General features: G+C 40.5%; 1 protein-coding gene across 1 annotated transcript in view; it reads right to left on the reverse strand.

The window, feature by feature from the left end:
• LOC135505794 (leucine-rich repeat and fibronectin type-III domain-containing protein 2-like) overlaps window positions 1-24,076 on the reverse strand; it is a 152,516-nt gene that overhangs the window by 63,340 nt on the left and 65,100 nt on the right. Inside the window, exons 3-4 of the mRNA XM_064924936.1 lie at window positions 10,121-10,234; window positions 2,920-3,020 (exon numbers count right to left, since the gene is read on the reverse strand). The gene's annotated coding sequence lies outside the window, so the exon portion shown is untranslated. The remainder of the gene's footprint in view (window positions 1-2,919; window positions 3,021-10,120; window positions 10,235-24,076) is intronic.

Raw genomic sequence — 24,076 nt, forward strand, 5'->3', positions numbered from 1 at the left:
TAGAACCATCAAGCGCTATGATGACACTGTCTCTCCTGAGGACCACCACAGTAAAGGAAGACCCAGAGTTACCTCTGCTGCAGAGGATAAGAGTTAGAGTTAACTGCACCTCAGAAATTGCAGCCCAAATAAATGCTTTACAGAGTACAATAACAGACACATCTCAACATCAATCTGTTCAGAGGAGACTTTGTTAATCAGGCCTTCATGGAAGAATTACTAAAAAGAAACCTCTACTAAATAATAAGAAGAGACTTGCTTGGACCAAGAAACATGAGCAATGGACATTAGACTGGTTGAAATCTGTCCTTTGGTCTAATGAGTCCAAATTTGAGATCTTTGGTACCAACCGCCGTGGCTTTGTCAGACGCAGTGTAGGTGAACAAATGATCTCCACATGCGTGGTTTCCACCGTGAAGCATGGAGGAGGAGGTCTGATAGTGTGGGGGTGCTTTGCTGGTGACACTGCCTGTGATTTATTTAGAAGTCAAGGCCCACTTAACCAGCATGGCTACCACAGCATTCTACAGCGATACGCCATCCCATCGGGTTTGCACTGAGTGGGACTATCATTTGTTTTTCAACATGACAATGACCCAAAATAAACCTCCAGGTTGTGTAAGGGCTATCCACATCGATGGAACAGTAGTGGAGAGGGTAGTACGCTTTAAGTTCCTCGGCATACACATCACAGACAAACTGAATTGGTCCACCCACACAGACAGCATCGTGAAGAAGGCGCAGCAGCGCCTCTTCAACCTCAGGAGGCTGAAGAAATTCGGCTTGTCACCAAAAGCACTCAAACTTCTACAGATGCACAATCGAGAGCATCCTGGCGGGCTGTATCACCGCCTGGTACGGCAACTGCTCCGCCCACAACCGTAAGGCTCTCCAGAGGGTAGTGAGGTCTGCACAACGCATCACCAGGGGCAAACTACCTGCCCTCCAGGACACCTACACCACCCGATGTTACAGGAAGGCCATAAAGATCATCAAGAACAACAACCACCCGAGCCACTGCCTGTTCACCCCGCTATCATCCAGAAGGCGAGGTCAGTACAGGTGTATCAAAGCTGGGACCGAGAGACTGAAAAACAGCTTCTATCTCAAGGCCATCAGACTGTTAAACAGCCACCACTAACATTGAGTGGCTGCTGCCAACACACTGACTCAACTCCAGCCACTTTAATAATGGGAATTGATGGGAAATCATGTAAAATATATCACTAGCCACTTTAAACAATGCTACCTAATATAATGTTTACATACCCTACATTATTCATCTCATATGTATACGTATATACTGTACTCTATATCATCTACTGCATCTTTATGTAATGTAATGTATCACTAGCCACTTTAACTATGCCACTTTGTTTACATACTCATCTCATATGTATATACTGTACTCGATACCATCTACTGTATCTTGCCTATGCCGCTCTGTACCATCACTCATTCATATATCTTTATGTACATATTCTTTATCCCCCTACACTTGTGTGTATAAGACAGTAGTTTTGGAATTCTTAGTTAGATTACTTGTTGGTTATTACTGCATTGTCGGAACTAGAAGCACAAGCATTTTGCTACACTCGCATTAACATCTGCTAACCATGTGTATGTGACAAATAAAATTAGATTTGATTTGATTTATTTGACGAAGAAGGAGTGTGATGGAGTGCTGCAATGACCTGGCCTCCACAATCATCGACCTCAATCTAATTGAGATGGTTTGGGATTCCTCCACAGATTGAAGGAAAAGCAACCAACAAGTGCTCAGCATATGTGGGAACTCTTTCAAGACTGTTGGAAAAGCGTTCCTTATGAAGTTGGTTGAGAGAATGCCAAGAGTGTGCAAAGCTGTTATCAAGGCAAAGGTTGGTGCTTTGAAGAATCTCAAATATCAAATATGTGTTGTTTAACACTTTTTTGGTTACTACATGATTCCATATGTGTTTTTCTTAGTTGTGATGTCTTCACTATTATTCTACAATGTAGATAAATAGTCAAAATAAAGAAAAGCCCTTGAATGAGTAGGTGTTTCCAAACTTATGACTGGTACTGTACATGACCAACACACACCTTTCTATCAACATGCTTTTATTTGGGTTTCAATGCAAAGTATATGATTGAATGTCTATTTAAGCATGCAGCTAGTTACTTGAAATGAGACATATAATCACGCGAAAATGTGATTAAAACATGTAGTTCATTGACAAATTGACATTTACAGTAGCTGGCTAGGCCAGTCAAACTGTGCCATTGGCTAGCTTTCAATAAATTGGCTAAATGGTCAATAGAGTTACTTCTTCATAAGATCAAGACAATTCGTATTGCATGCTGGGTATTTCAAATGCACTCAAAAAATCTAATCTTATCTAATCTTGTTTCTAGATATATCTGTTCCTTGTCATCAGACAGCAGGGCTGTGTTTACATCATAGATAGAAGCAGGCCTTTGGCTGAAATATACTTTGTATGAGAAAAAGTGCACAAATTTAATTATCCCCTCTCTCGACAGGGAATGATCAACTTCACGTTTTTTGGAGGCTGCTGGAGGGCCCTGGCTGTATTCTGGAGCTTCTCTTCCACTCTTAAGGTCACCCAGGTGTTGGTCTGAGAGAAGTCATAAACCTGCATGCTTCTATGTGCCCTATGCTGCTCAACAATCACCATGCCAGCACTCAAAACCATCATTAGTCCAGCCTCATACCACTTTGTTCCACCTAAACCCTTCATTTCCCAAGACATTTTCCATCAAAAACGAAGGCCTTTAAAGGATTTATCAACCTTTGTTTTTCCTCTAGAAATTTGGTTTTTGTACCAGTAAGGTTAAGGCTCTTAGGTATTGGGTCTGCTGTAGTTGTGTGAAATGAGTGGATTTCCAAACACCTGTGCTGTGTTCTGTGCTACTTACCTGTATTGTGTTGTGTCACTGCCATAGGTTCACTCACGGGGCATCGCCCGTCAATCACAGCCTGCACGTCTCTTCCCACCACACCAGAGGGAATGGCCAACCTGGAGAGCACACACACACCAACACACACAATCTGCTCAGTTCACACATGGAAACACGATTCGATCAGCTCAAACACAGATCATGTGTAAATAGCTAGAGGAATTTTGAAAATGCAATAGATGTGGAATTTCTGTACAAGTAGTGGTCAAATTAGCCCCTTCCAATAATACAAATCTAGTCCTGGTGGATGCATAAGAGCTATTTATTGAGCATCAATGCAATAGACAGCAACTTAAGTCCTTATGATGTAATGCTTTGTGTTTGATGAATTTGATAAAGATTTTCAGAGCAGCATTACTAAAAAAACTCTGATTCCTCTTATAACCCAGTGGAATCTGAATCTGAATATGACCGTCAAATGCCCTGCAAAGAGGATTTCGTTTCTAGACGTATCCATAAAACAGCCTACGAGATGCAGGGGAGGGGATCCCAGTATCTGGGCGGATTTCTGAGAGCTTTGCGACAACGCTTTAACACACCGTAGAATGGTTCCTCAGGCAGACCCCAGCCTGTCAGTGTCTGCAAATCCTGTCTGATAAATAAAAAATGAAAAAAAAAAAAAAAAACAATGAGGTGCACTCACTCACAGTGTGGGAGCTCAAACTGAATATTGATGAAATGCACATCCATACCAATGTAGTCTGCTCCTGCAGCTGGAGCCTGAGTCTCTAATCAAGATAGGTGGCAAAGGGTGGCATGTTACCAAGTCTGCCATCTAAATAGTGCCCAAGTGGGACATAATAAAGATGACTCACTGAGTATGACGATGTTAGGAAATAGTTGTCTTACTGAATACAGTGAAGAGGGACAAAACAGTAGAATCAAAGAGCTACCTAAACTGTGTCATAACACAAGTAATTGCGTTCCACTAGTTTGAACAGACAGAAAACACAGACACCTCCCAGACAGACAGCTGAATGGGTTTGCTTGACAGAAACATGGATAAATAGTGTGAAGCCCATTGTAGCAGTGTAGACCTCTCAACTACATTTAAGATAATTCAATCTGACAGAGAATAATTGTCATAAGAAAGTGTTTAATAACCTACTTCATATAATTACAACCTAGCGCACCTGCCAAACTCATTAGCTCTGCGATATTAGGGTGAAGGATTGAGCCGCATTTATGTAAATTGAGAGCTTGATGAAGTTATAATAAATTGGATAGCACTGGATTATGAGGCTTTATGGGGTAGAGACATTACATGTTCTTTAATTGTGTAGCTTCCTATTCTTGCAAAAATGTTCAGTTCAAAAGACACATGAGTCATAAACATGTTAACTGCATAGGGAGATATGTGGAAGACCGATTGCTTTCTGCTTTTTTTGCAAGACTTCAGGGAATAAATGTTTGCTTTCTAACATAAATAGAGCCTTCAAATCAATTTCAGGCCTAACCTATTTTCATAATGATCTATCTCCATTCATCTAGCACTAGGATGTGCCATACACTGCAACAAAGAGCCGAAGGTATAAGAGGATTTCGATTCATTCACCCCTTAAAACCCTTGACTGCTCAAACTCATCAACACACACTCATCTATCAGTATTTGAATTCCATCTGTATAAATATGCAGAACATTCTTTGAACACAGTTAGTTTTCGACTAACGACACAAGCTAATGGTCGCTTTTTTCTTTAGCCCATATTGAAAGGAGGATTCTGCTTTCCCATTAAGTGGCTAATGTTCCATAATATTGACAGATCATCACATTTGCACAGCTATTTTTGCTTCTGCGATGGGCCATCGTGCAAGATAAACAAAGTGCAAAGCAGAATCTTACACACAGGAAGAAAACTTGATCTCTCAGCCTCTTAGCAGCCACATCTGCTTAAGGGATAGATCAACATTTACTGGGGAAGAAGGGTGGTCCAAAATAAGGAAGGGTTGTTTTTGCTTCGGGGAGGGTTATGTGGTGTTTGGGGCGACACAGGGGAGGGTAGTGCGTTTTTTCCCCTGCTTTATATTTGCTCTTCTGCTTCTATTTTCACTATAAACTATGGCTTGACTTACTTTTGACATTACCCTACAAAAACATAGAAATGTTTGGTATGGTGTGGCTATTATTAAGCTTTAGTTACTGCAGGCCTACGATACAAAGGCAGTGCGACAAGGCGTTCCAACTGACTCCGACTGTTCAACTTGAGGTGAGGAAGAATGTTTCAGGCCTACCAGAGTTACTCCTATAATCTAACAATATAATGCTTATCTTTATACAAAATATTTGAATTAAAAATCTCTGACAGCTGAAATATAATGTGGACAATTATTGTTTTAAGAAAGTAAACCCCCCCCCTAAAAAAAAGGCTATACCTAGCTGGAGATACCCTAAAGACTCTGGCAAGTGCGCAAGTCCAGTGTTACTTTGATTATGCCTGCACATCATGGTTCACCAGCAGCCCCAAACATCTAAATGATAATCTTCCAGCCAAACAAGCTTGTAAGAATTGTACTTAAACTCCCCCTCATATTCATCTGGAGGTTATTTCTGTGTCAGTATCTATGTAATGTGTCTATATCTATGTAATTATGTATATTTGTATGTAAAACATTGGGCCCACAATGGAAATAAGTCCCCAACTTTATTGTGCAATCCTGGTCACTATAAAAAATATCTGTGTATGTATTGTTTTGAATTAACTGACAAATAAAATCTGTCAATCAATCAATCAATCCAAGCTGTGCAGCGGCCAATTGATAAATGGAAAGAGACATCTATTACGAAACACTAAAAAGTTGAATAACATTTGGATATTGTCAAGCCAAGCCTTCGATACTGGGTAAGCCTACAAGGTAGGGACAGATGTATTTTCTGTTTGTCAAGACTGACAAAGTCAATTTATTGTGGTGTTGAAAACACAAACCATGATATTGAAGTACTCGAAGTCGGTATGCTTTGTTTATTGGTTGCGCGGTGCATTGGTACAGAAACATTGGCACAGAAATTCGTTGCATATATTTTATATAATTATAAATATGGCATCAAAATGTTGAAAATCTGATTTTCCCCTAGCTAAACATTGTCTGCAGCTGGCTCTGATTGTATTGTAATGAAACAGGCAGGGAGAGTGAGCTAGTCTGTGGTGGTCGGCAAACCCACAACCTTCTGGCCTGTAACCTTGTGTGGCATCAACTGTGCCAGAAAAGCATGCTGAAGTGGCAAAGTCGATATCCACATATATAAACAGAGGGTAGCTACATTTATTGTTATTTGTGGTCGTAGACATTAGTTTGAGTTAATTTTATGAGGGGGAGGGTAATGTGACAAGGGGAGGGTAATGTGACAATATTTGTAACGTTGGGGAGGGGAGCGCATTTTTTTTAATGACACGTACATTTGGATCTGTCCCTAATCTCTCATGGCCAGACTGCGTAAATCGAGCATCTGACCAAATTACACCAGATTTTAGTTCTGTGAAATGAACATCTGCTAGGTATTTCTCACCTCATCCAGAGCCAAATCCTTTGACTTTCAAATGATGAGATCTGAATGACTTCTACCTATTCCATAGAGAGAGATGGAGATAAATGGAGAGAACTCTGCTCCAAACTCAGGGCCGGTAATTAGTCAGCTGGCGAAAGAGAAATGGCTGCCAAGTGAGTCAGACTATCTTGGCTGTACTGTATCTCATTCTTAAAAATCACCAGAAGCTTTGCTTCAGAATGCTTTGCTCCAACATGGATTGATTTAGAGAGATCATTGCTAATAATAATAGTAATATCTACAGGGAACACTTTGGTATGGTGAAATATGCTATCTAATGACCAGCCTTTAAATACGCTGATCAGGAGTGTGTGGGTTTCACAAGCTATCACCAGTTCCCTTAATCAATGACTACTGTTTAACCTAATGAGCATAGTTAGAATAACAAATGTTGTATTCGGGAAATATTGGACCTCTGTTTACGAGGTGGCAAGCTGTTTTTGATGTGGCTTGAATGTATGGTTGTTCTAGTTCCCCAAAGAGCCAGCGTAGAAATGAACACTCTCCAGATCATAAATTCAACATTAGTAATTTATTCCCCGGCCTCCATCAGAACACTAATGAGGAAAACAAGGCATATTCAGAATTTTATACAGCAGGGGTATTTAACTCTTGCCCTACGACAGGAATCATCAACTAGATTCAACCGCGGGCCAATTTTTTCTGGAGCAATTTTTTTCTGGGGGCCGGAACACAAATTCACTCTGGCTATCTACTCCGATTTCAGAGAACTTTCGTCTGAGTGTGCCAGAACGCAGAATAACTGTTACGGTTTTCTTTGTGCGATGGAGAGTCGGACCAAAATGCGGCATGTAGATTGCGATCCATGTTTAATAAACAAAAGTAAACACGAATCAAAATACAAAAAACAACAAACGTAACAAGAAAACCAAAAACAGCCTATACTGGTGTAAACTAACACCGAACAAGGACAGGAAAATGACAAAAGGACAAAAGGACAATCACCCACAAAACACTCAAAGAATATGGCTGCCTAAATATGGTTCCCAATCACCAATCACGATAAACACCTGCCTCTGATTGAGAACCACTTCAGACAGCCATAGATTCACAGAGAACACCCCACTAAGTTATCATCCCAATACATGTGAAACAACCCCAATACAAAAACACACCACATACAAAAACCCATGCCACACCCTGGCCTGACCAAATAAATGAAGAAAACACAAAATACTTAGACCAGGGCATGACAATAACTGATGAATTTACGAATGTGCAACACTCGTTGAATATGACCTGGTGTCAGTAAACGTCTGTAAATATTTTTTTTTTCAATTGTTGCCAGCAGCACAGTTACAGTCACCAACACTCTGGATAACATGACAAGAGCCAAATAAAGGCGAGTAAAATGGTTAAAGTGAGTTGTTCTCTTATTTGTGTCTGGAAGTAGCGCGCAAGCTAGCCAACCTTTACCCAACTTTACCCAACTTTGCCGTTGTGAGGTCAGAACGCTTGGATCAACTCTACTCCTTGGCCCGAGTGTCCAGTGTGCACTCTGAACGCTCCAAGTGTGAAATGTTCCGAATTTATGAACGCCCAGAGCAAATTCTGGCACTCCAGAGTGAATTTATGAACTTACACATAATTACAAATCATTTGTTGACAAAAAATTGACTGTAAATTGACCACAGATATAGTTTTTGACTGAAACACAATAATGTCAAACCTTGTGTCACGCCCTGGTCGAAATATATTATGTTTATTCTTCATTTATTCGGTCAGGCCAGGGTGTGACATGGGTTATTGTGGTGTGTTTTTGTCTTGGGGTTTTGTGGGATGTCTAGCGTTAGTCTATGGCTGCCTGAGGCGGTTCTCAATCAGAGTCAGGTGATTATCGTTGTCTCTGATTGGGAACCATATTTAGGCAGCCATAGTCTTTGTGTGTTTCGTGGGTGATTGTCCTTAGTGTCCTTGTTCCTGGCTCTGTGTTAGTTTACACAAGTATAGGCTGTTTCGGTTTTCGTTACGTTCATTACGTTCTTTGTTTTGTAATATTTGTATTTGATTCGTGTTTACGTTTGTTCATTAAACATGGATCGCAATCTACACGCTGCATTTTGGTCCGACTCTCTTTCACCGCATGAAAACCGCTACACCTTTCTTACATTTGTATATGATCACATCTCTCTATTATGCGTGGAAATAATTGGGAAAAGATTTTCAAAATGAAAATCAATTGGAGCTGATTTCCTGGTGTTTTGAAAGTATTTTATGTCCAACAATGAACATACCATTTATTTTTACATGGGGGCCAAAGTAAACAAGATGCCATTTGGAAAACACTGCCCTTTGAGGTCCGGAGCCTGCTGGTTTTCTGTTCGACCAGATAATTAATTTGCAACCACCTGATGTTTCAGGTCGAAATCAGTCCCTGATTAGAGGAGAACAATGAAAAAATGCAGTGGAACTGGCTGTGAGCTCCAGATTTGAGATTGAGTGACATACAGTGTCCTTAAAGTTACAGCTAGCATGACAAAGAGGTTTATCAATATTTTTGAAGTATTTGGTTTTAAATATACTTAAGTATCAAAAGTGAAAGTAATTGCTAAAATATAAAATTATATATAATAGTAAAATATAAAAGTAAAAGTAGAAATCATTTCAAATTCTTTATTTGAAGCAAACCTGACGGCACCATTTTCTTGTTTTTAATTTATTTACAGATAGCCAGGGGCACAGTCAGACATCATAATTTACAAATGAATCATGTGTTTAGTGAGTCCGCCAGATCAGAGGCTCTAGGGATAACTAGGGATGTTCTCTTGATAAGTTTGTGAATTACACCATTTTCCTGTCCAGCATTCAAAATGTAGCGAGTACTTTTGGATGTCAAAATGTATGGAGTAAAAGTAGATTTTCTTTAGGAATGTAATGAATTAAAAGTAAAAGTTGTCAAAATATAAATAGTCAGTGAAGTACAGATACACCCAAAAAACAACTAAAGTAGTACTTTCAAGTATTTTTTCTTAAGTACTTTACACAACTGCTCCAGAGCCAGTATTTCCTAGATACAAATAGGTTTGAAACGTTCATCCCCCACATTTCACAGAGGAGAAGAAATTCTAGTGCTGACATTTTGTGGACAGTTTTACACCATCCTAAGAGTCCTAAGACCACATTCTACTCCTTCACATGTAGACCTTCAGATGCCCAACACTGAAAAATTAATCTTAAATGAAAGGCAATCAATGGTGATTTTCTCTCCGCCAACCAGATTAAACACATCTTCCTGGAAAGCCATCTCCAGGCGCTAAACAGCACTAAGAGGCTGAATTTAAAAGGCGATTCCTCTTGGCGGACACACAGAGGTGTGGATTCTGCCTCCTCTCATCGGACGCTATTTATATCTGTATGTGATCATTCTCCCAGTGGCCACAATCAGACCGCCTGAGGAGGTGTGAGCTATTCTAAAGGGATAGAGGATTGTATAGAGGCGTGTGTGTGTGTGTGTGTGTGTGTGTGTGTGTGTGTGTGTGTGTGTGTGTGTGTGTGTGTGTGTGTGTGTGTGTGTGTGTGTGTGTGTGTGTGCGTGCGTGCGTCGTGTGTGTGTGTGTGTCGCAGTGAGAGATGGATATAGGATGTAAGACTCACAGCGACCAGGATATGGATAATCAGGTGGAAGATTCTCCTTGGGTCAGGCTTCCATCATTTTCACCTCAGCAAAAGCCTTATTCCTGAGCTCATTCTGACCATCATAAGACCGTCCTGTAGGAAAGAGAGAGAAGGAAAACACAGTTTAAACATCAAATCCATCTCAGAACTTCATGAAATCAAAATCATCCCTCGATTACAAAAGTAAGGTTCTGTGAGTTGCTTCCTCAGTGAGAGGATTTCAGCGTTGACTGTTTTGCCCTAGAGCAAGCCTCCGGGGGTCAGTCTGCTAGATGAGTACACAGTGAGCTACAACAAGAAAGTGAGCTAGACTGACGAGACCATGACTGACAAATTCATGATCCTCATCCATATAGTATGACTACGTATCTGACTTTGGGACGAGCTAGCTCCTTTGCTCAAGGTCACAACACTCTACCGCCTCTCCTGTCCCTTATAGATGGGTTTCTCTCATGAGCGCTGTGACTGGTGAACATCTTACACCAGACACTATTAGTGAGCTTTGGTGTTAGCACGAGGCAGCGTCATCCGTCAGAGGGTCAGACAGGCCATGATTCACCACACAACAACGACAACAACAACAACAACAACAACAACAATGGTAAACTAAACCTACTCACTCACTCTTTAGTACTCTTTAGGTCCACAAACCACATACTTAACATTAATATACTGCCTACTGTACTGCCTGCTGTACTGCCTACTGCAATGATAGCATCCGAGATATCGATGGGCTTGTGGATTGCACAACTGTTTTGGATGGTGAACTTGTCTACTGGGCCTAAAAGGATATCATGATGCATGATGGTTCCAATATGTCCATTCTTATATCCAATTTACATAATGATACATTCTGGGAAGCTCATGTCCCCATAATACACTTTGACATCAGCCATGTACTGTATAGGGCTGTGGCGGTCATGACATGTTGTCAGCCGGTTATTGTCATGCTGCCGGTCTTATGGTAATTTACCATTAATTAACATAAACAGGTTTAGCATCACCAGGCCTCCATGCATACAAGCCGTTGATGCACGCCTTTGAAATAAATCAATCAGTCAATTTCATTTACACCATCACAATAAATCTACTATTTATTTCCGTAAGATCTAAAGAAACATTACGATATGAAGAGAATGTATTTCAGAAGAACAGAATATGAGTTGGTCTACTGTATGTTATCTGGCTATGGTCCATGCCATAGGATGTAGGCTCATTAATTTAGCTGACAACATATGCTTATAAGTCCGTAACATTATTTTATATTATATGATTTTATAGTAAGAAGGATACAATTGAACTTAGCTGAATTTGAATTATATTATATTATATTTTCCTCATTACAGTGTGAGTGTGCATATGAAGTGGCTATGTTGAACATAATAGTGATCGTTTGAAACATGCTCGATTTAGAGTAATTGGCAACTTTAGCTGTGAATGATACAAACCTTAGAAATCACAACATATATGGGCTGCATGACACGACGACAGGCTGTGGATGATTTGAGAAAGTAGCTAAAAAAGCTTGCTCTCTGTGTCTTGCCTCAGGCTGCACAGCTGTTCTTTCATCAAGTGATCCTCTTGTCTTTACTAACATGTCAAATGAGTTTAGATTTAGATTTAGAACAACAAAAAATACATGTCAACTGTATTCACTCTATCCGCCTAGCGAATGGAGGCTGTGCGCTTTCACACTGGTCTATTTTGTAGGTTAGGGCTACTTCAGTTTTATAAAGGATCATCAGTGGTGTAAAGTACGTAAGTAAAAATACTCTAAAGTACTACTTAAGTAGTGTTTGGGATATCTGTGTTTTACTTGACTATTTATATTTTTGACAACTTTTAGTTTTTATTCACTACATTTCTTAAGAAAATGATGCACTTTTTAGTCCGTACATTTTCTGACACCTAAAATTACTTCTAACATTTTGAATGCTAAGCAGGACACACATGGTCCATTTCACGCTCTTATCAAGAGAACCTCCCTGGTCAACACTACAGCCTCTGATCTGGTGGATTTACTAAACACAATGCTTTGTTTCTGAGAGATATCTGAGTGTTGGAGTGTGCCCCTGGCTATCCATACATTTTTAAAAACACGACAATTGTGGCATCTGGTTTTTTTAATATAAGGAATTTGAAATTATTTATACTTTTACTTTTACTTTTGATACTTAAGTAAGTTTTTGCAATTTCATTTACTTTTCATACTTAATATTTAACCAAATATTTTTAGACTTTCACTTTTACTTGAGTCATTTCCTATTAAGGTATCTTTACTTTTACTCAAGTATGATAATTGTGTACAATTTTCCACCACTGTGGATCATGTGCTAAGTATGCAACTGAGAATTAAATATAAAACACTTATTTCACTCCACACATCAAACACTGTTTAAGGAGCATGCTCTCACTGCCCGACAGGTGATATTCCGCCCAAACTCTGTATGCCATGGGCTCTCCAACCTTGCTCTTGCAGCTTCCCAGTGCTTAAGTTGGGAGATCTCTTTGAGAACATCAATAGTAATATGTTTTAGCAATGAAAATATATTTAACTAAACTGTTGACAGCTTGTCTTCGCGCTCAAGAATGAAATAACGGAGATAGAGGAGGAGAAGGAAACACATGGTGGTGAGATATTCTGTATAGCTGAAGGTAATGTGTCACTCAATTAATTATTAAAATCAAATGTTATTTGTCACATACATATGGTTAGCAGATGTTAATGCGAGTGCAGCGAAATGCTTGTGCTTCTAGTTCCGACAATGCAGTAATTACCAACGAGTAATCTAACCTAACAATTCCACAACTACTATCTTATACACACAAGTGTAAAGGGATAAAGAATATGTACATAAAGTTATATGAATGAGTGATGGTACAGAACGGCATATTTTATTTATCTTTATTTAACCAGGCAAGTCAGTTAAGAACAAATTTTTATTTTCAATGACGGCCGAGGAACAGTGGGTTAACTGCCTGTTCAGGGGCAGATGTACAGTATATACATATGAGATGAGTAATGTAGGGTATGTAAACATAAAGTGGCATAGTTTAAAGTGGCTAGTGATACATGTATTACATAAAGATGGCAAGATGCAGTAGATGATATAGAGTACAGTATATGCATATACATATGAGATGAGTAATGTAGGGTATGTAAACATTATATTAAGTGGCATTGTTTAAAGTGGCTAGTGATACATTTTTTACATCAATTTCCATTATTAAAGTGGCTGGAGTTGAGTCAGTATGTTGGCAGCAGCCACTCAATGTTAGTGGTGGCTGTTTAACAGTCAGATGGCCTTGAGATAGAAGCTGTTTTTCAGTCTCTCGGTCCCTACTTTGATGCACCTGTACTGACCTCGCCTTCTGGATGATAGCAGGGTGAACAGGCAGTGGCTCGGGTGGTTGTTGTCGTTGATGATCTTTATGGCCTATATAAAGATCATATAAAACATTCCCTATTACTAGGCTCTTCAAAATCAAATACAAATTCACTTATTGCAGGCGAACTGTAAGCAGCCCTGCACAATCAATGAACCAACTGTCACACCCTCATCTGTTTCAACCGGCTTTATGATTGTCTACACCCCCCTCCAGATGTCGCCCATCTTCCCCATTATCCCCTGTGTATTTATCCCCTGTGTATTTATACCTGTGTTCTCTGTTTGTCTGTTGCCAATTCGTTTTGTTTCGTCAAGCCTACCAGCTTTTTTCCCTTATGCTCCTGTCTCTCGATTGTTCCGGTCTGGATTACTGACCTTTGCCTGCCCTGACCCTGAGCCTACCTACCTACCGTCCTGTACCTTTGCCCCACCTATCTGGATTTACTGACCTCTGCCTGCCCTTGACCTGCCTTTTGCCTGCCCCTGTTCGACTAATAAACTGTTGTTACTTCGACATTGTCTGCATCTGGGTCTTACCTGAAACATGATACCAACAGCATCGCCTAGGGCTATACGTTCTCTCCCAGACTAATGGATAGACATCTTCAAGCGTAGCGTAAGTTAACCAGTCCATCCAGAATGTATAATAATACAGTTCACACTCAGGCAACACCTGAGTGTAGAAATGATGGTAGGAACACTCATTTCCTCAACACCGGGGCCCCACAAAGGTGTGTGCTCAGCACCCTCCTGTACTCCCACTTCACCCATGACTGCATGGCTACACACGAGTCCAAACCAATCGTTACGTTTGCTGATGACTCAAATGTGGTAGGCCTGGTTACCAACAACGACTGGAGAGCTGACAAGGAAGTTAAAGCCCTTGTGGAGTGGTGTCTGGAAAATAACCTCCCCTTCAACGTAAAAAAAACAAAGGAGCTGATCATGGACTACAGGAGACAGAAGAGGCAACAAGACATCACATTCACATCGATGGGGCCGTGGTGGAGAGGTTCAAAAGCTATAAGTTCGCAGGTGGCTGAAGAAATTCTCCATTGAGAGCATTCTGTCGGACTGCATCATCGCCTGGTACGACAACTGCACTGACCTCAACCGAATGGCTCTCCAGAGGGTAGTGCAGTCAGCCCAACGCATCACAGGGGGCATGCCCTCCAGGACATTTACAGCACTTGTGTCAAAGGAAGGCTAAGGACGTCAGTCACCCGAGCCACGTTCTGTTCACTCTGTTATCATCTAGCAGAAAGACACTTAGTTCCTATTTATAGCCTAGTGGTCCATTGAGACACAACAATGTACAGAAATTACAATGATAATATGTTTAAAGGTAAATGTCAATTATAGCACAAATAATAAGATAAATAGTGTGTCTAATTAATCAATAGGCCATGTCAAAATATACATAGGTGATATTTGCGTTCCAGTGAATCCAGAGACACAGAGACCCAAATAATCAAGGCAACAACATTATAGAAACGAGGACAGTGACAAATCATCACTTAGACCCTTAGGATCCACAGAGTGTCAGGAGTACAGCCGGAATGCCAATTTTTGTTTTAGTTTACGTATGATGTCACCTCCTCTCTGTGAAATGTGTGATCTATGGCTTCAAAGCACATGGAGGAAGGTGAGCCATTGTTGGCTTCAATGCAGTGGATCACAATAACATAGTCCGTGTTTTCATTTTGAATAGCAGCTTTATGTTCTGCAATGCGAAGTTTAAATGCTCATTTAGTTTGACTAATATACGCAGCTCCGTTGATGCATTTCAGCATGTATATGAAATTTGTGGTGCTACAATTAATGAGGCTATGGATTTTGCATTCTTTACCTGTTTTTGGGTGGTAAAAACTTTTTGTAATTGCCATTGGCTGGGCCTGGGAGTAAATTGTTATGCTACTTGGGTAGCTGTGTGCTGTGTGTAACGGAATCGGCTAGATTGAGCGCATGGCCAAAAAGAAATATGATGGGGCAATTTTGTGAATTTTTGAAGATGTTCCAGTGTTTCAATACAATGGATTTGATGAGACTGGCACATGGGTTATACTCTATGGAAAAACACAAACGTGGGGGCGTTTTGTCCTGGTTTCTGTTTCTGACGTTCAGAAAAGGCTTGTTCAATGACACTCTTATCAAACCGGCATTGCAGGAACGTAGTGCGCATATCATTAGCTTCACAGAGTATAACCCTTGTGCCGGTCGTGTCAAATCCATTGTATTCAAACACTGGAACATCCTCAAAAGTGACCCAAATCTACCTGAGTTCACAACATTTCCTCCTCGCATTTGTTTTTGCCATACGCGCAATCTAGCGGATTCGGTTATACACAGCGTGCAGCTACCCAAGAAGCTGACACTTGGCTCCCAGGCCCGCCCAAGGGCAATTACAAATGTACATTGTGACAATATGACCAATACTAAAGTTTTTTTTACCCGAGAACAGGAAAAGAATACAAAATATGAAGCTTTATTAATTCTAGCACCACAAATGCCATATATTTGCTCAAATGCATCTGCAAGGCTGTGCATATTGATGTATTAGTATTATATTTATGAGACAATATACAGCACTATTGGAGTTGGCAACAAGCATTTCACTGCACCTGCAATAACACCAACAAATCTGTGTATGAGACTAATAAACTTTGATTTGATTCTGAAAGTTCTAAAGGAAACTTTACTGAGCTTTCTGTTATCTCCCTTTCTCTCTCTCTCTCTCTCTCTCTCTCTCTCTCTCTCTCTCTCTGTCCCTTTGTCTGTGTGTCTGTCTGTGTGTCTGTGTGTCTGTGTGTCTGTCTGTCTGTGTGTCTGTGTGTCTGTCTGTCTGTCTGTCTGTCTGTCTGTCTGTCTGTCTGTCTGTCTGTGTCTGACTCATTTCAAGGTCTCCCAGCTCATTTAAGTCGCTTTCTTTTTCCTTCCACCTGTATTGCTGCGGGGCTATGCTCAGTGCTCAGCCCCAGGTCGTTACAACACATCAATCACCTTCATGTCACTCCACAAATGGACACGATTACTGTGACTGAGGAGCCCAGGTTATATGTGAATGGTGTGCGACTGTGCTCCTAATCAAAGTGACATGGCAATAGTGCGAGGCAACACCCACGGACCGGCTGCACCAGCCAGTCAGCCGCCACAGCCGGGAGCAGATTCATCACCCGCCAACTGCCGCCTAGTTGACTGAGTCACCGCCGCTCAACTAGTGTTTTACACGTAATAGCTTAGCTGTCAATCCCACAGAGAAACTGTAATGCACTGTACTGTGTGTGACCAGCAACATGGTGCAGTGAGTACTGTTGTGACACCTGTTGATAAAGGTTATATGGTGTGTAATGGTGTCATATATAACAGTGTCGGACTATTGACTGTGGATTCTCTATTGATTTTGCTTTTTTAAAAATCCAGGACTAGCCTTAATCTGTGTCCGAGAAACCACCCAAAGTGTTTAGCTTCACTGTACTAGTATAAGAAAACAAACAGCACAATATAATCTCAGTGGACAGTTTATTAGGTACATCTAGTACCGGGATGGACCCCCCTTTGCCTCCAGAACATCCTGAATTATTTGGGGGCAAGGAAACGTTTCTCAGTTGGTATCAAGGGACCTAACGTGTGCCAAGTAAACCCTAGACACTGTCGTGCGTGAAAGCCCAGGAGGCTGACTGTTTTTGAGATACTGGAACCGGCGCACCTGGCACTGCCGATTATACCACGCTCAAAGTCTGTTTCACCCATTCTAATGTTCAATCGAACAGTAACTGAATGCCTCGATGCAGGTCTGCCTGCTTTATATAGAAAGCCGCGACCACGTGACTCACTGTTTGTAGGGGCGAACCATTTCCGTGAGGGGGGTGGTGTAAACAGTCACTCCTATGTAAAACTACGTAAACAGTATGTGCACATTGTTTCTTGATAGCACACGACTGCCTCATCGTGTATAACAAACTTGTTGTCCTGTCTTATTTCTTAATTTAACAAATATAATTTAGCCCCAAGCTTGGTTTTATCATTTTGCAAAGAGAGAGAGAGAGAGAGAGTGAGTGAGACTCCCAGCTGGGTGCTATGAGCTGACGGTGCAGTTCGTCTGTGATAACTATATATTCCTAACAAGACCACTTTTAATAGGGAAGGAACCCAACGGAGCATTTTAATATACTCTGTAATTACATACTGACTATGACTACCTTTTAAGCAGAATGATAAGACTGGAGCCACCAGCCATGTCTGCACACAGGCATATAAAACCCTATTAGAATACAGTGCAGAGCCAGCAAAAACACCTTCAACTAATGAGTGTGAACATAACACTCAGAACCAAAACAAATATTGATACTTTTCATTACTACATGCAAATAATATTGCCACTGAATATCATATGGAATTTGAAAAAAAGCATTCCAAATACATGTTTTTGATGTGATTTCTCGGCATGAAATCTCTGATCTCTCTCATCTTCTGGACCTAAATCTCTCATCCCCAATTGGAGGGTCATCAACAAATAAAAACATGGCACGTAAATAAAATTGATTCTGGGAGCATAGGCTTGGTTGCATAAAGCGCTATGGCTCAGTCCTTCAATAGTCAAAGATTTGAAATTAATATTTAATTTAATATCAAACCAAATTCGCCACTCTCCCTGCATTGATTCTTACTCCACAGCGTTTCCATTTAGTTTACAATGGAATAGTTCATGATAAGAAAAACGGAGAGTATAGCTCTTAAGTGAATTACAGAATGTATCACACAGACTGTGTTTTCTACTTTAGAGAGGCCCTTCCGTGTAATAATAACACTGGGATTTGTCCTTCTCCTAAACTGACCCTTTGAAGAAGTACTGCAACTACTGTATCAATGTGAATCAGATGCATTTGAATATTACAGTGTTAGGCTACATGAGGTAAATGGGTTAACACTGCAGACTGCACCTCTGGTGAAGGAGACTGATCTCTGCAAGCCCATTCATTGTGAATGTTCATTCCCAAAGGATAACGGAACAAAGGAAAGCTATTTCTGTCTGTCCATTACAGACATATCAAGTCCTCTCCAAAAATATGCCATCCAAAGGTCTGGTCTGTAACACTCGTATCCATTCAAAAAAAAGGGATGCAAGAGAAAATAGAACTTCAATTGAAATCCAATTTATCCATTTTATATGATACTTGGCATTCTTACTTGTAACTGATTTTTGTTTGTCTTGTGTTGAACTCCATCCCTCTCACTCTACCAATTAGGTAACAGTGCCTAGGCCTGTTCTAAATATAGCACTGCATCACTGATGAAACCCAACATCTGTATCTAGAGCAGGGATGGGCAACTTTGATGGGGTGGGGGCCACAGAAAATCTGAACTCATCATGAAGGGCCTCAGTGGCTCGCGGGTCTGCGTACCCACATCTATACCCACACATGCAGTCAGAGCCGGCCCCTAGCTTTTTGGGGGCCCTAAGCAAAATGCTGTTGCAGTTTTCAAGCAAGTTTGCTGCAATTCTACAGATTTGTCTTTTGGGTGGAGAGAAGAATCTGCAGTTATGCAGATGGAGACAAATGGATGGAGACAAATGTTTGCTGTTTTAAATATGATATTTACTGATCAATGGGGCCACTCCTGGTCTGTAATTTGACCACTTGACTAACTTACCAATATAAAACTGTTAGCTGACATGCGCGAATTTTGTCAAAAGACAAACTGCTGATGCACAACCACATTTTGGAAATTCATTTTTTTTTCTTCTTTTAACAGTAAGTTTGGTATTGTTATTTTATTAGGATCCCCATTAGCTGTTGCAAATGCAGAAGCTACTCTTCCTGGGGTCCACACAAAACATGAAACATGACATAATACAGAACATTAACAGACAAGAACAGCTCAAGGACAGAACTACATCAATTAATTTAAAAAAGGCACACAGAGCCTACATATCATTACCAATACATACACACAAACTATCTAGGTTACATAGGGGAGAGGCATTGTGCCGTGAGTTGTTGATTCATCTGTTTCTTTTAAACCAGGTCTGCTGTTCATTTGAGCAATATGAGATAGAACGAGTTCCTTGCAATAATGGCCCTATATAATACTGTACACTTTCTTGAATTTGTTCTGGATTTGGGGACTGTGAAGAGACCCCTGGCGGCATGTCTGGGGTAAGTGTGTGTGTCAGAGCTGCGTGTAAGTTGACTATGCAAACTTTTGAACACATTGTTTCTTACAGAAAGAAGAAGTGATGCAGTCAGTCCCTTCTCAACTGTCACGCTCTGACCATCGTGTTGTGTCTTTGGCATCATTAAACTGAAGATTAATCTTTATCAAATAACTCTCTGTAACTATCACGCGATTAACTGATTAGTTATGTAACTGTAATTAACTAGGAAGTTGGGGCACCAAGGAAAATATTCAGATTACAAAGTTATAATTTTCCTAATATAACTTTCTGATGTTTAACATCTGATCAATTAGTCTTCAAATGAATGGATTATTATTTTCCTCACGTCAGTCTCATTCCAAACGTCGTAAATTGTTGGTTATCTGCACGAACCCAGTCTTCACCATGAGTCATCCATACATCAATTGTCTTAAAATATTTGTTTACTAACTAAGTACTCACAGAAATGCATAACAAACAGTAGATATGGTTACAAAGAAATGATAGCGGATGTGCCCTAGTGGGCTAAACCGGCATCGCGGCTTGGTGCACAAAAGGAAAGTGGGGTCGACTGAGATAAGACAACACACAGTTGATAATTATAACAATCGAAATGCTAATCCTTTGCACATGAATGCTCACTCATTCGGGAACTATTGCAATCAATATATATATTTACGCTCAGTGTGTTGTCGGAATCTCTTTTGAAAAGTTTGTTTCTGTTGGAGAGTTTGTCCGCTCTCTCTCTGTCTGTCGTGGTTAGAATGGATAGCTCAGAGTGACATTCATTCATGTCGTTATAGATAGATGTTCCGCCGGTTGTCGGTCTTCGCGTTCAATGATACCGAATTCCTAGCTGCAGAATAGTAATTAATATCAAATACTTGTTCTTATTCTGTCGGTATCGATAGTCTAAGAGTTTAACCACGTGGTATGGTTAAAAGATTCAGCCATCTACTCAAACCTTAGCTTATACTCAGGTTTAACCTTGGCCCTCTCGTTATCGAGGTAAGCTGGTCTCAACCTTAGTCCTCTCGTAATTGAGAGAAACATGGTCTGTTGAGAAATTCTCAAGGTGGGTGTTTTATTCAGAAGAGCAGAAAGGGGCCTGTCCCAGGACGCCAGACCATAACTGTGCTCATGGGCGGTCCTCTGATTTGATTAAACTCCAAAGGGAATTGCAGTTTCCTTCATTAACTTCTAGTGTAGGGGGCAATATTTTTGTTATTGGCAAAATAAACGGACCCATTTGAAACTGCCTATTTCACTGCCTATATATAATAGAAAACACTCTAAAGTTTCCAAAACTGTCAAAATATTGTCTGTGAGTATAAAAGAACCGATATTGCAGGCGAAACCCTGAGGAAAATCCAACAAGGAAGTGCTGTTTTTTCTGAAAGCTCTCTGTTCCATTGGATGCCTTGCATCCATTTAAATGGATATCAACCATATTCCTTTTCCCATGGCTTCCTCAAGCTGTGAAAAGTCTTTAGACATAGTTTCAGGATTTTATTTTGAAAAATGAGCGAGAAACAACCCATCCCGTCAGTGGATGGCTGGGTGCCAGCAGAGTTTTTCATTTTCTCTCTCTCTCCTATGGAAGAAGCTACATTCCGGTTGACATATTATCGATTATATATTGTAAAAACAACCTGAGGATTGATTATAAAAAACATTTGACATCTTTCTACGCACTTTACGGACACTATTTGGAATTTTCGTGTGCGATGTCGTGACCGCTCGAGCCTGTGGATTTCTGAACATAACGCGCCAAACAAATGGAGGTATTTTGGATATAAAATTATCTTTATGGAGCAATAGGAACATTTATTGCGTAACTGGGAGTCTCGTGAGTGCAAACAAGGTAAGCGATTTAATTTATTGCTTTTCTGACTTTTGTGACCAATCTACTTGGCTGCTAGCTGTTGTAATAATTTGTCTACTGAGAGAGATGTGCTTACATAAACGCTTGGATAGCTTTCGCCAAAAATATTTATTGAAATCTGACACGCCAGGTGGATTAACATCAAGCTAAGCTGTGTTTTACTATATTGCACTTATGATTTCATGAAAATTAAATATTTTTAGTAATTTAATTTAAATTTGTCGCTCTGCAATTCAGCGGATGTTGATGAAAATGATCCCGCTAATGGGATGGGTGCGTCAAGAAGTTAAACAGTCCAAAATCACATTACACAATTTCACAATCAGGATCATCCTCACTCATTAATCTTATACAATAATTAGATGTAAGCCTCATATCTGAGGCTATTGTATAAACAGTGTTATGGTAATGTTGCCGTATTTACTCCCATGAGTTTCACAAAATTGTACCAAACGGACCAGTTCATAGCTTGATTCTTCACCGATCTTTTATACCTTCTCCAGAACATAAATGTTGTTCGGACCTCAAGTTCTGCGAGGTGGAAGAAATTAATTTGTTCTCTCTATGAAAACTCACTCTCTCTCTATACTGTGGCCACAAGGAGATAATCTTCTCCAGGATTTAAGATCTGAGGTCACAGCAGCCTGAGTGTAGGAGACAGAGAGAGGGGGATGGTGCTCACTGTACCCAAAGAGGGCAACGTCATGACAATAGAGAGCTGTTTATTCTCTATGTTGGTTGGGTCGGGTTGTGATTTAGGGTGGGTTATCTATGGGAATTGTATTTCTATGGTGGCCTGATATGGTTCCCAATCAGTGGCAGCTGTTTATTCTTGTCTCTGATTGGGGATCATATTTAGGTAGCCATTTTCCCCATTGTAATTTGTGGGATCTTGACTATGTTTGTGTGTAGTTGCGTTCTGCACTGCATGTAGCTTCACATTTAGTTTATTCACTGCATTTTGGTCTACTCTTTATGACAAACGTGACATCAACTGTTAGCCAAGAGAGACTGGCATGCAAAATATTTATATCAGCCCTCTGATTACAATGAAGAGCAAGACGTGCCACTCTGTTCTGGGCCAACTGCAGCTTAACTAGCTCTTTCCTTGCAGCACTCGGCCACACAACTGGACAATAATCAAGATAAGACAAAACTAGATCTTGTAGGAATTGCTTGTAGGAATTGCTCAAAAAAGCAGAGCATCTATTTATTGCAGACAGACCTCTCCCCATCTTTACAACCATTGAATTGATATGTTTGACAGTTTACAATCTAAGGTAATGCCAAGTAATTTAGTCTCAACTTCTTCAACAGCCACACAATTCATTACCAGATTCAGCTGAGGTCTAGAATTTGTGCCAAATACAATGCTCTTAGTTGTAGAGATGTTTGTTACTGGACACCCATTCCAAAACTGACTGCAAATTTTTGTCCAGGGTTTCAGTGACTTCATTAGCTGTGGTTGCTGATGCGTATATGGTTGAATCATCAGCATACATGGACACACATGCTTTGTTTAATGCCAGTGGCAGGTCATTGGTAAAAATAGAAAAGAGTAGAGGGCAAAGAAAGCTGCCCTGTGGTACACCACACTTTACATGTTTGACATTGGAGAAGCTTTTCCAATAATGAAAACCTTTTGAGTTCTATTAACAACGCACAGACATGAAACAGAAACAATGACGCCGGGGGAAGGAACCAAAGGGAGTGACATATATAGGGCAGGTAATCAAGGAAGTGATGGAGTCCAGGTGAGTCTGACGACGCGCAGGTGCGCGTAACGATGCTGACAGGTGTGCACCATAACGGCAGCCTGGTGACCTAGATGCCCGAGAGGGAGCACACGTGACGCAGAGGATGAAATGAAAAGTCATAACACAAATGTTTTTCAACAACAGGTTATGGTCAATAATATCAAAGGCAGCACTGAAATCTAACAGTACAGCTCCCACAATCTTATTATTATACATTTCTTTCAACCAATCATCAGTCTCTTGGTTCAGTGCAGTACTACACATGTTGAGTGTCCTTCTCTATAAGCATGCTGAAAGTCTGTTGTTAATTTGTTACAGAGAAATAGCATTGTTGAGACCCAGACTGAGTTCCGCCGGCCTACAATGAATGACACACGAGAGGGAGAATGAGGAAAAGAAGAACAAATTAAGTTAAAAAAAGGATTGTTGACAAAAAAATAGGCTGAGCCCAAGTGTTTTACATGGACTGGGCTGACTGTGACGTAGCTTCATAGGTCCTACATACCCCGGACTGTCTCTGACACCCAAATCAGTTGCAGTACCATGGGCGCCCATCACATTTACTATTGATTAATATCAGTCATGGTGGTGGCCAAAGGGTTGGTGGAGGGAGGGTTAGAGAGAGGCAAAAAGGCAGCAAATGTCCTTTGTAGCTCAGTTGGTAGAGCATAGTGCTTGTAATGCAATGGTAGTGGGTTTGATTCCTGGGACCACCCATACATAACATTTATCCATGCATGATTGTCG

Source organism: Oncorhynchus masou, chromosome 19 (assembly GCF_036934945.1).
Source record: "Oncorhynchus masou masou isolate Uvic2021 chromosome 19, UVic_Omas_1.1, whole genome shotgun sequence".
Taxonomy (NCBI): Eukaryota; Metazoa; Chordata; class Actinopteri; order Salmoniformes; family Salmonidae; genus Oncorhynchus; species Oncorhynchus masou.